Consider the following 9,671-nt stretch of genomic DNA (forward strand, 5'->3'; position numbering starts at 1 on the left):
CTAAACACTTAACGTGTTCTCACATCATGATTGCCTGTAAATTTGTTGGTTGACTGCCATACGAATTAATGTGACAAGAATATGGAGGAGATCAATGGGGTCCTAATCCAAGGAAAATGAGGAGTGCATAGGGTCGTCCGGTTTCAACTCGCATTCCTATTAAGATGGACGAAGAAGGAAATGAACGAAAAACTAGAAAAAAATATGGAATTTTCCAGCAACCAGGTCATAATAGAAACAATTGTCCCAACATACCTTCATCCTTCAACTTTCTTATCGACAGATATTATTGTTTATGTATTTTATTTATGATGTAATGTTCTTCTGTAAATAACTTGTTAAACAAAAAATATTATCATTTTAAAAAATGAAATGACATTGTTAAAGTATTATATTGTGTAGACAACTGGTGTAGATGTAGACAGGTGTATTGTGTACTAATTGTATCTTTATAATAGTAGTCTTGACAGGTTTAGAAAAAGGTTGTTTTTAGTGTGGATTCTGAAAAGCCTAAGTAGGAGCAGATTCCCCAGTCTGAACCTGTCTTTTCTTCTTTCTTATTGTACTCTTTCTATTTTATATAAATAAATGTGTGGCTGAGAAAAGGAACTTAGCTCTTCTCTAATGCAATGCGTATCTCAAACCCTTCAACAATGTAGTCCTTAAACTTCAACATGAGATCAGAGCGGGTACGATCCTGTTCTGACTGTCTCCGGCATCACCACCGCCCGCCACCGCCGCCGTCTTTTCTTCTAGCGAACCCAAGGTTAGGTGCGCCTTGAAGAGTGCGAACCATCCCTGGAAGTCGCGTGGCCCGAATCTCTACCATGTGCCATCACAGTTTCGCGCCATATCTAGCGCATGAAGCTTACGCGTCGTCGCAGTTCCAGTTGAATCTCGTTGTCTACCACTGTCAGCCACTGTCTCTGTTGGGCAAGTGCCATCCTGTTCCGCTGTCTCTGTTGCTTCTCGTCTTCTACCACTGTCGGCCACTGTCGTTAGCTGCTAAAACCTCTTCTTTTGGCCCTTCTTCTTTGTCTACAGAACTATGGTGTGTTCTGGTCCTGTTTAAGGCCTCGCCTGGTTTCCTGGCTCTCTCTTTTGTTACAATAGGAAACATTGTTACCAAGCCAGAGAGTACCCATTGCTTTGGCTTCCTCAAAAGCAGTTGCTCAGTTTGGCATGGTTTTGAATGTTGCCAAGGCTCCCCTTCCAACTGCCTTCAAAGTTCCATTGTGTTCTGGTTCTAAAAAATGTCAACTTCAGGCCCTGTTCTTTCTATTTCTGAGACATCCTCCATTGGACTTTTGAAGAAAGATTGGTGGGGATGCTACTATTTTTAATTTCTCTTTTAGTTTGGCAAGAAGTGATCACAAGGTTTTTGTTCATATTCCTCTTTGAAGAAAAATTTGAGTTTGTTCAGTTAGGGTTTGAAGTTTCTACCATGCTTGCAAGATGTTTGAGATTATTCCCTCCTCATTTGTCTCTCTTAACCCTTGTTGTGTAGCTTCATTGTCTCCTATCCTTCTATTCATCTGTTGTGTGGTCTGCTGTTTAATATCGTTGTCCCCTTCATTCATCAAGAGGGTCTCAAGTGTTTATATTATAAAAAAAAAAGAGTCATTTGTTGATCCTGTTGTCCAGCAACTTCTTCCTTGTCTTTGTCCTTGAAGCAATTGTTGTCCCCGGGGTTTGATCTGGTCAAGAACCCCAACTATATATTAAAAAAAATCATTAAGCTTCTATCCATGGTGATTAAGCATTGATGTGAAGCTTCTACCATGGATGGTCAAACATTGGTGTGTTGTTTTTGCCTTTATGGTGGTTAAGCATTCAAAAATTGTGTTTTGCTTCTATCTTGAGCGGTTAAGCACCATGTTTAGCTTCTGCTCTTGATGGTTAAGCTTTGTTGATTCTACCTATATAATGGTTAAGTACTTGTTTGTTGGCTTGCTTCTATCTTGAGTGGTTAATCATCATGCGTAGCTTCTGCTCTTGATGATTAAGTTTGATCTACTTTTACCTTTTAGGTGGTTAAGTGTATTTGCTTCTGTTAAGTGGTTAAGCATTGTGTTGTGGCTTCTGCTTAATGGTTCAGCATATTCCAATTGTCTTTGAATGTTTGCAGTCATTTTCAATCCGTTGCCAATGTATTTCCAACATGTTTCATTGTCTATTTTTCTACTTGTATTGTTCATCCCAAGCTAGAAGGTGGAGTCAACTACAAGTGTTGACTCCACCTTCCATCTTGTGAGGAGAAGTGTGTTGGTTGTCTCCTAATCAGTACTAATCATTTTGAAGGCCAGCTCCATTGTGTTGTTACCTGAATTTGAGGATCCCTCCTTGTTTTGGTCAGAGGAAGTTTATCATGGCTCAGCATCTGAGTTTCAGTCATGGGTTTCAATTAAGCAATCAAGCTCCATCGCAACATCTAACTTAGAAGAAGATTCTTTCTGATGCTTCAGCTCATGTTCCAAGCTTGGAGCATTTAATTTATATGCTCCAGCTTGAGGGGGAGTGTTAAAGTATTATATTGTGTAGATAGTTGTATTGTGTAGACAGCTGGTGTAGATGTAGACAGTTGTATTGTGTACTAGTTGTATCTTTGTAAGAGTAGTCTTAACAGTATAGAAAAAATTGTTTTTAGTATGAATTCTGAAAAACCTAAGTAAGAGCAAGTACCCCAGTCTAAACCTGTCTTTTTTTCTTTCTTATTGTATTCTTTCTGTTTTATATAAATATATACAATGTGTGGGTGCGATTGAGAAAAAGAACTTAGCACTTCTCTAATGTAATGTGTATCTCAAATCCTTCAATAATGTAGTCTTTAACTTTAATAGACATAAACAAAAAATTATATTTAATAAAATAATAATATTAAAAGTTTAACTTTTTATTAAAGTAAAAATAATATTAAAAAAAGAAGTCAATAATTTTTTTAAAAAAATTAAAATGTTAACTAAAAAAATCTAATTTTTTTTTAAAAAAAAAAATTTTAAAAAAAAAAATCACCCTTTAGAAGTTGGATTTTCCAATCCCGACTCCTCACTGTCATAGCAAAATGGTGCATATGAGGATTTACGTTTGAAATATCTGAAATAAAGAGGAGGGAGAGCGTGTACTTTGAGAAAAAAACCTCGAAACGACCCACGCTGTATCTTGTCCTAGAGATGAGTCTCCCCCATCGAACTTGATCTCGTTTCCATCAACGTAGTTCTCAAGCCAACATTGACTGGCTCTGAGCGTGATGTCAGAGGTTTTTTTTGCGGGTTGATAGCCCACACCAAAGTCACTTCGAGCAATGTCCTCGCTACTCTGCCATCGCCGTTGGAGTTCTTCATTGCAAGATCTGGAACCCTCAAGCTTAATAATGGCCACGTTCAGATCACTGGGCTTTGGCCTATTATTGTCATTTGGCTTGGATTTTTTTTTTTTTTGTTTATTGCAGCTATTGTGTTGAGGCTGTCAAATAATTGGTAGTAGAACATAGTTGACAGTGATGGTGATTAAGGGTAGGATGTCGTTGATTAAGGGTAGGATGACAACCATTAAAACAAATCGAAGTAAAAAGTAATAATATTAAAAAATTAGTAGACCTATGATTAAGGGTAGGAATGAACCAGCGTGATTGATGGCACGAGAAGAGGGTTTAGAGTGGACCTGTGCTCTTTTATTACATGGCTCAGCATCGAATTTGTGTTTGTGTTAAAATAAATAAATAAAAAAGATGACATTTTAAAAATAACTTTTGCTGTGTAATTAATTAATTTTTGCTAGTTACTCATATCCTATGTTATAAGAAAAATACTACAATTATTTTTTTACAAGTTTATCCTTTCTACTAAAAGCTTATGTAATTATCATAATTAACATTTTTAAATATAATTTTAATTAAATATACTTTTATTTTCTAAAAAGACGAAGCACAAAATAAACAGAATTAGTGCACCCACGTACAACAAATTGATTTATATATAAGTCATTGATGAGTTTTTATATCAGATTAAGTTATTATTATTTTTATTATTAAATTAGGCACACTGGAATATTTGCAAATAACTAAACATTTTTCAGTTACACTAATTTTTTAAATTTTGAAAAGGTGACATTTTTCAATTTTTTTAAATTTTGTATACCTATAAATTGTTATTCTGTTAATTAATGGTAGCAAAAGAAAAGCGATGAGATGAACTAAAAACTAGGTTGAATTAAGGAGGAAGGAAACATATATGATTTCTGAGGATGCAACACAATTTTTTTTTTATCAGCAAAAAAATATTAAGAACCAAAATAAAAAAACGGTACCCCAACTTATATGTAAAAATGTTATAAAATCAATTCCGAATCAATGTATACCAATTATCAAAAAGTTATTTGACACTATCCACTTTAGTCTTAAACCGTACCCATTAACCTTCATCGAATCTAAAATTAGTCAAATTTAAGTACACTAGAACAAGGAATAAAGGATTTCTCTCTTTCTTCTGGGATACTATATGGCAATAATTTTATTTTGAAAAATAATTACCATTAAGAATAAATTGGTGTATATATATTACTAGTATGTGCCGTGGCAGAATTGCCTCAACACGAGATTAATCGTAAGCTCTTTTGTTATTTGCAAATCGCATCATGCAAGTTCTTCGTTACATGTCTTTTGTTGTAGTATTTTATTCTGTTACTAAACCCTTGCCATTGTCTCAATCTCAAATTATTTAATGCTTCCAAAAATTCAAAATGAGGAACAATGGGAAGTAGCTGGAGCTACATTTTTCGGACCACCCAGAGGGTGGTGGGTCGGATGGTGAGTATATATCTTGTAAAATATTATTTTTCAATATTACAACATCACACCTTTTTACTTAACTTTTTATTTTTATTTTTATGAAAAAGCTTTGGCCAAAGATAAATTGAACGATTGCTTTTCTTTTTGTGATTTTGTGTAGGGGGTGCTTGTGGATACATTGACAGTGTGAGGAACCCTCCACTCTCTATAATGGCATCGGCTGGGGGTCCTTCTCTTTTCCTTGGCGGCAGAGGATGCGGGGCTTGTTATCAGGTGCATGCAGCACGTTGGTTAAAAGAGGCTATTCTTCTTGTTTTAAATAATATATTAAAATGATTTTTCTATTTCATATGTTCAAAGAATTACTTCTTTCCACATTCATTTCAAATAACTACTTAACTTTTTTCTATTTCATATATCAAAAGACGTGAGTTTGAATTCTACTTTGTTAGTACGTAAAGTGTAATACTTCTGTTAAAGCTTTAAGGTGTACCCTAATCTAATGAGTCCTAGGATCCAATCACCTAAATTTTTTTAGTTAGTAAAAGGAAATTTTATTTCTTGAGTAAATTACATAAGTCTCCCTTAAAATTTAAAGAAATTACACATGTTTCTTTTTTTTTTTTAAAACCAACACAAACATCCATCAAAATTTAAAGAAATTATACATGTCTCCTCTTACACTACTAGAATTAGTGTTTTTTAAGTCGGTTGAATTGGACTTTCTACGACGGTTTTGAATCATCGTCGAAATAGGTGTCATAAAAAGGCAAAAGATATACAACGTTGGTTTTGCAACCGTCTTAGAAAATTGTATTTATTAAGATGGTTTTTGGAATAACCGTCTTAAAATGATAATTATACTGAGACGATTATCAAAATAACCGTCTTAGTTTTCTGCTATCATATTAGCGAATCTAAGACGGTTATCATATAACCGTCTTAGAATGTAAGAGAAACTAAGACAATTATTATAATAACCGTCTTAAATTTATTTTAATTTTTTAAGATATATTTTCTTTTTATAGCATTATCATTGTTCTATTTGAATATAGGCCAACCACACATCCATCCTAGGAATATAGATAGTATGACAGCAAAGCTTCAAACTTAAAACATACCAGTATAGTTACATATGATAATTTTAAGGACCTACCTAACTCTAAAATCTAGTAGATAACTCAAACTCTAGAACATATTATAAAATCTAAGAGAATGAGAAAGTACATCAATAACATAGTAGTAGACTAGTAGTACAATAACATCTTTAAAATAATTACAAACGTGTACTTAGCCAAACATATTAATAATGATCAGGATGATAGATGTTTGATCAAATTAGGCAGTCATACCTCGTGTTTAGTCACAAGTTCAACAAGAACTTCGATGGCTAGATCAAATGATAAAGGAACCTACATAGAGAATGCAATATAAATTAATCTTGAGTAGTCATGAATACTCATCTTAAGAATCAAGTGCATGAGAACTAGAATACCATTGGGAATATAGATGTGAGGTGAGGGTGAGCTTAAATATGTTTTACCGATTTAAACATGGTTAAGATATGTACTATGTAATTTGGATCCTGAGACAAACCAGAGTTTAATATACTTTAATTGATATCCTAAAAGCAAAGAAACAAATGAGAATTAAACTCCCTTTTGAGTTTTGAAAGGGATGTGTGGCAAATAGTAGCACGTATCTCCATGTTGTTGGTGGGTGCACAATATGATGCCAATGAGTTTTGAAATTATTTCATACTTGAAGGAGGAAGAAAATGAAATTTTTGAAAAAAAATATTCATTAAATGTCATGTGAAAAAAAAAATTCATTAAATGTCATATGTTACACATGACATTTAATGAATATTTTTTTTTCAAAAATGTCATTTTCTTCCTCCTTCAAGTATGAAATAATTTCAATAAAAAAATTCAGGTTACAGAAAACTCAATCAAATTGTCATACCACTAAACCTATAAGTCAAATGAATACAACGGGAGCAACGAAATCATTGAACCAATCCATTCTAGCAAACCCAAGCCAAATGAACAATTATAAGTGCCTTCCAAAAAAAAAAAATAATTATAAGTTTCAGAAACTAAATGAAATTATCTCAACTAAGACATCAATGACATATTTAACACACAAAATTATTTGAACAAACACCATACCAGCAATAATAACATTAAATTTATATATATTTTTAAAATGGATGGGAGACATGTAATTTTTTTAATTCACAGAAAAAGTATGTATAGGTTTCAAAAAAGAAAGAAAGACATGTAATTTCTTTAAATTTCATAGAAGATTTGTGTAATTTTTTTTTACTTTTTTATTTATGAATGAGAAGAGATTAGAGTGCTTTAGAAGCATTAAAAATGTTTTCTCATATATATTGGGTTTAAACCATGGAATGAGTTACCAATAAGTTGTTGATCCAAGTGGTATCTAATTCAATCTTTTTAAGAAGGTTTTAAATTTGAGTGAATATTCCATACCAATGACATAATTAAAAAAAATCATAGAATGGATTGCGAAATTGCTATATGTTTTCTTAACTTTAATTAGTTTAGGAATTACTTTTATGGAGTGTTTAAATGGAATATATTAAGGGAAGGAAATAATTTTTAAGGACAGATGTTTCATTAAATGAAAATTAACAATTGAAAATTTTAAAATAAAATTTTAATTAATTAAAATTTAATGATTTTTAATTCCATCTAAAAATCAGAAATTTCCTAATTCTTCTCTCCCCCATCTCTCTCCTCTATCCCCGTTTCTCTTCAAAGATTTTTTTTAACAAAGGAAATTTAATTATTTTGCTCAAACAAGTTTGTCTCCAGTAAAATATATTTATACTCTATAAAAAAAACAATGAAAACAATGTTTATTTTATCAAAACAAAGAAATCTCAATTGAAATTAACCATTGAAATTGTTAAAGTTTTAAATTATTTAATCTTCTCAAATACCTCATTGAAACACGCACCAGTTTTTAACTTCTGCTTGTATTTGTAGATAGAAGACATTTTTCTGTCGAATATTTGAGTAACGTCACCATGTATATGTCCACATTAAAACGCATTGGTTTGTTCAATTTTCAGGTAAAATGCACAGAAAATGCCTTATGCTCAGGAAACCTGTGAGCGTGATGATAACTGATGAATGCCTCGGTTGTACCTCACCATCAGTTCATTTTGATCTCAGTGGCACTGCCTTGTTCCATGGCAGCTCCAGGCCAGGCAGATAATATTCGCAATGCTGGAGTGCTTAATATTCTCTATAGAAGGTACGTAATTCTTATATTTGGTTCCATCTATAAAAAAAATTATGATTTATATTTAAAACCAAATATTTTATTTTAATAATTAAAACTTAAAATTTTCATCGGTCTTCTTCTACTCCTTTTAATTAATTACGTACATTAATTCCATTTAATTCACTTATTCAAGTAAGTCATCAAGAGTAATATCTATGCTGCTACAAATATGTGAATTTTATATTAACATTATGAGAAATTACATTAATAGAACGATTTATTTCAAGAACATTATTGTTGATAGTTAAAAAGTATTTTTTTTAGTAGTGTCACTGATATTATGCAATAATTTTCATATCAACAAAATTATTTATCAGTAAAATGTTAATTAATATAAATATACTACATTCATATTTGCTATATATTTTTTATTAAATAATGTATATACCAATATAGATAAACTTAACATCTAAGAACAATTTTTGTGACAGCTTTTTTTGGCATATGTAGTAGCAGTACTAATTTCAAATCATATTCTTTTTTTGTGACAGCTTTTTTTGGCATATTCTTTTACTTTTTTTTTTTACTAACACACATTGAACATAAATAAAAAATACATGAATATTATATAAGATAAACCAATACATATGATTATTATACCTTATATTACCTATAAATATATGCAAATTCTTCTATTTCGTACTTATCCATTATTTTTTTAAAAAAATTAAAAGTTAATTCATAATTTCATAGATTAAATAAATATTTATTTTAAATATCAAATTTTATTAGACAAAGTTCAAAGTTATTAACTGACAAATATTTTGATATAAAAATAAAATGAAAGAGATACGTTTACACAAAAATAGTAGAGAGAAAATTGTGGGTTTTATTTATTTGTTTAAAGGTTAGTTTCTTTATTTTACATGTTGGATATATTTATTTTTTTATTTTATTAGTTTTATATGGCTGGTAACATATATGATACTACACCCAAATATTGTCCCATCCAATTATAAAAGGGTATTGACAAATACACTAATTCCTGGCCATTTGCATTCGTGTGCAGCCTAAATTTTTTAATTCCTTATCAGAGCATCCCCAAGAAAATAATTCTATGACTGGTATTGCATACATCAACATTAAACTTGTTGTTAGAATTTATTAATTGTAGGGATTAACTATGATTAGAATTTAAATTGTAATTGATCTAAATTCTTATATATTTTTTCCTTTTTATTTGTGATTCTGTTTTGATATTTTACCCTCAATAATCATGGAGAGATGGTAGAAAGGATCATGTATTTATTCACTTATTTATATCAATGAAAACTACCAGATATCATTTTCTTAACATGGTATCAGAGCCAACTCCAATTATCTCTCTTCTTTAGGAATTGGAGATTAGCTTTTGAGTACAAAAATGGAGAATAGGTTAAATGAATCAGATTTTACTCCACATATGCAGGATCTGTCTTCAATCCTTGAGTGTCTTGATGGTACAAGTTATTCTGAATGACACTAAAAAGGAAAAAAGGTGGAGTCTCCCAAGGACAACTCCACCGCTGCTACTGGATTTGTTGCTAAGTCAGGTATATTTCAATCAATTTGTGGTTTTTCTGTTACT

At 31.3% G+C, this 9,671-nt stretch overlaps 1 pseudogene; it reads left to right on the plus strand.

Annotated features, from left to right (window-relative positions):
* The first annotated feature begins 4,632 nt into the window (after nucleotides 1–4,632).
* Nucleotides 4,633–9,452, plus strand: LOC114384405 (annotated as a pseudogene).
* Nucleotides 9,453–9,671: the final 219 nt, after the last annotated feature.

The sequence above is a fragment of the Glycine soja genome, chromosome 1, assembly GCF_004193775.1.
Source record: "Glycine soja cultivar W05 chromosome 1, ASM419377v2, whole genome shotgun sequence".
NCBI classification, from domain to species: Eukaryota; Viridiplantae; Streptophyta; class Magnoliopsida; order Fabales; family Fabaceae; genus Glycine; species Glycine soja.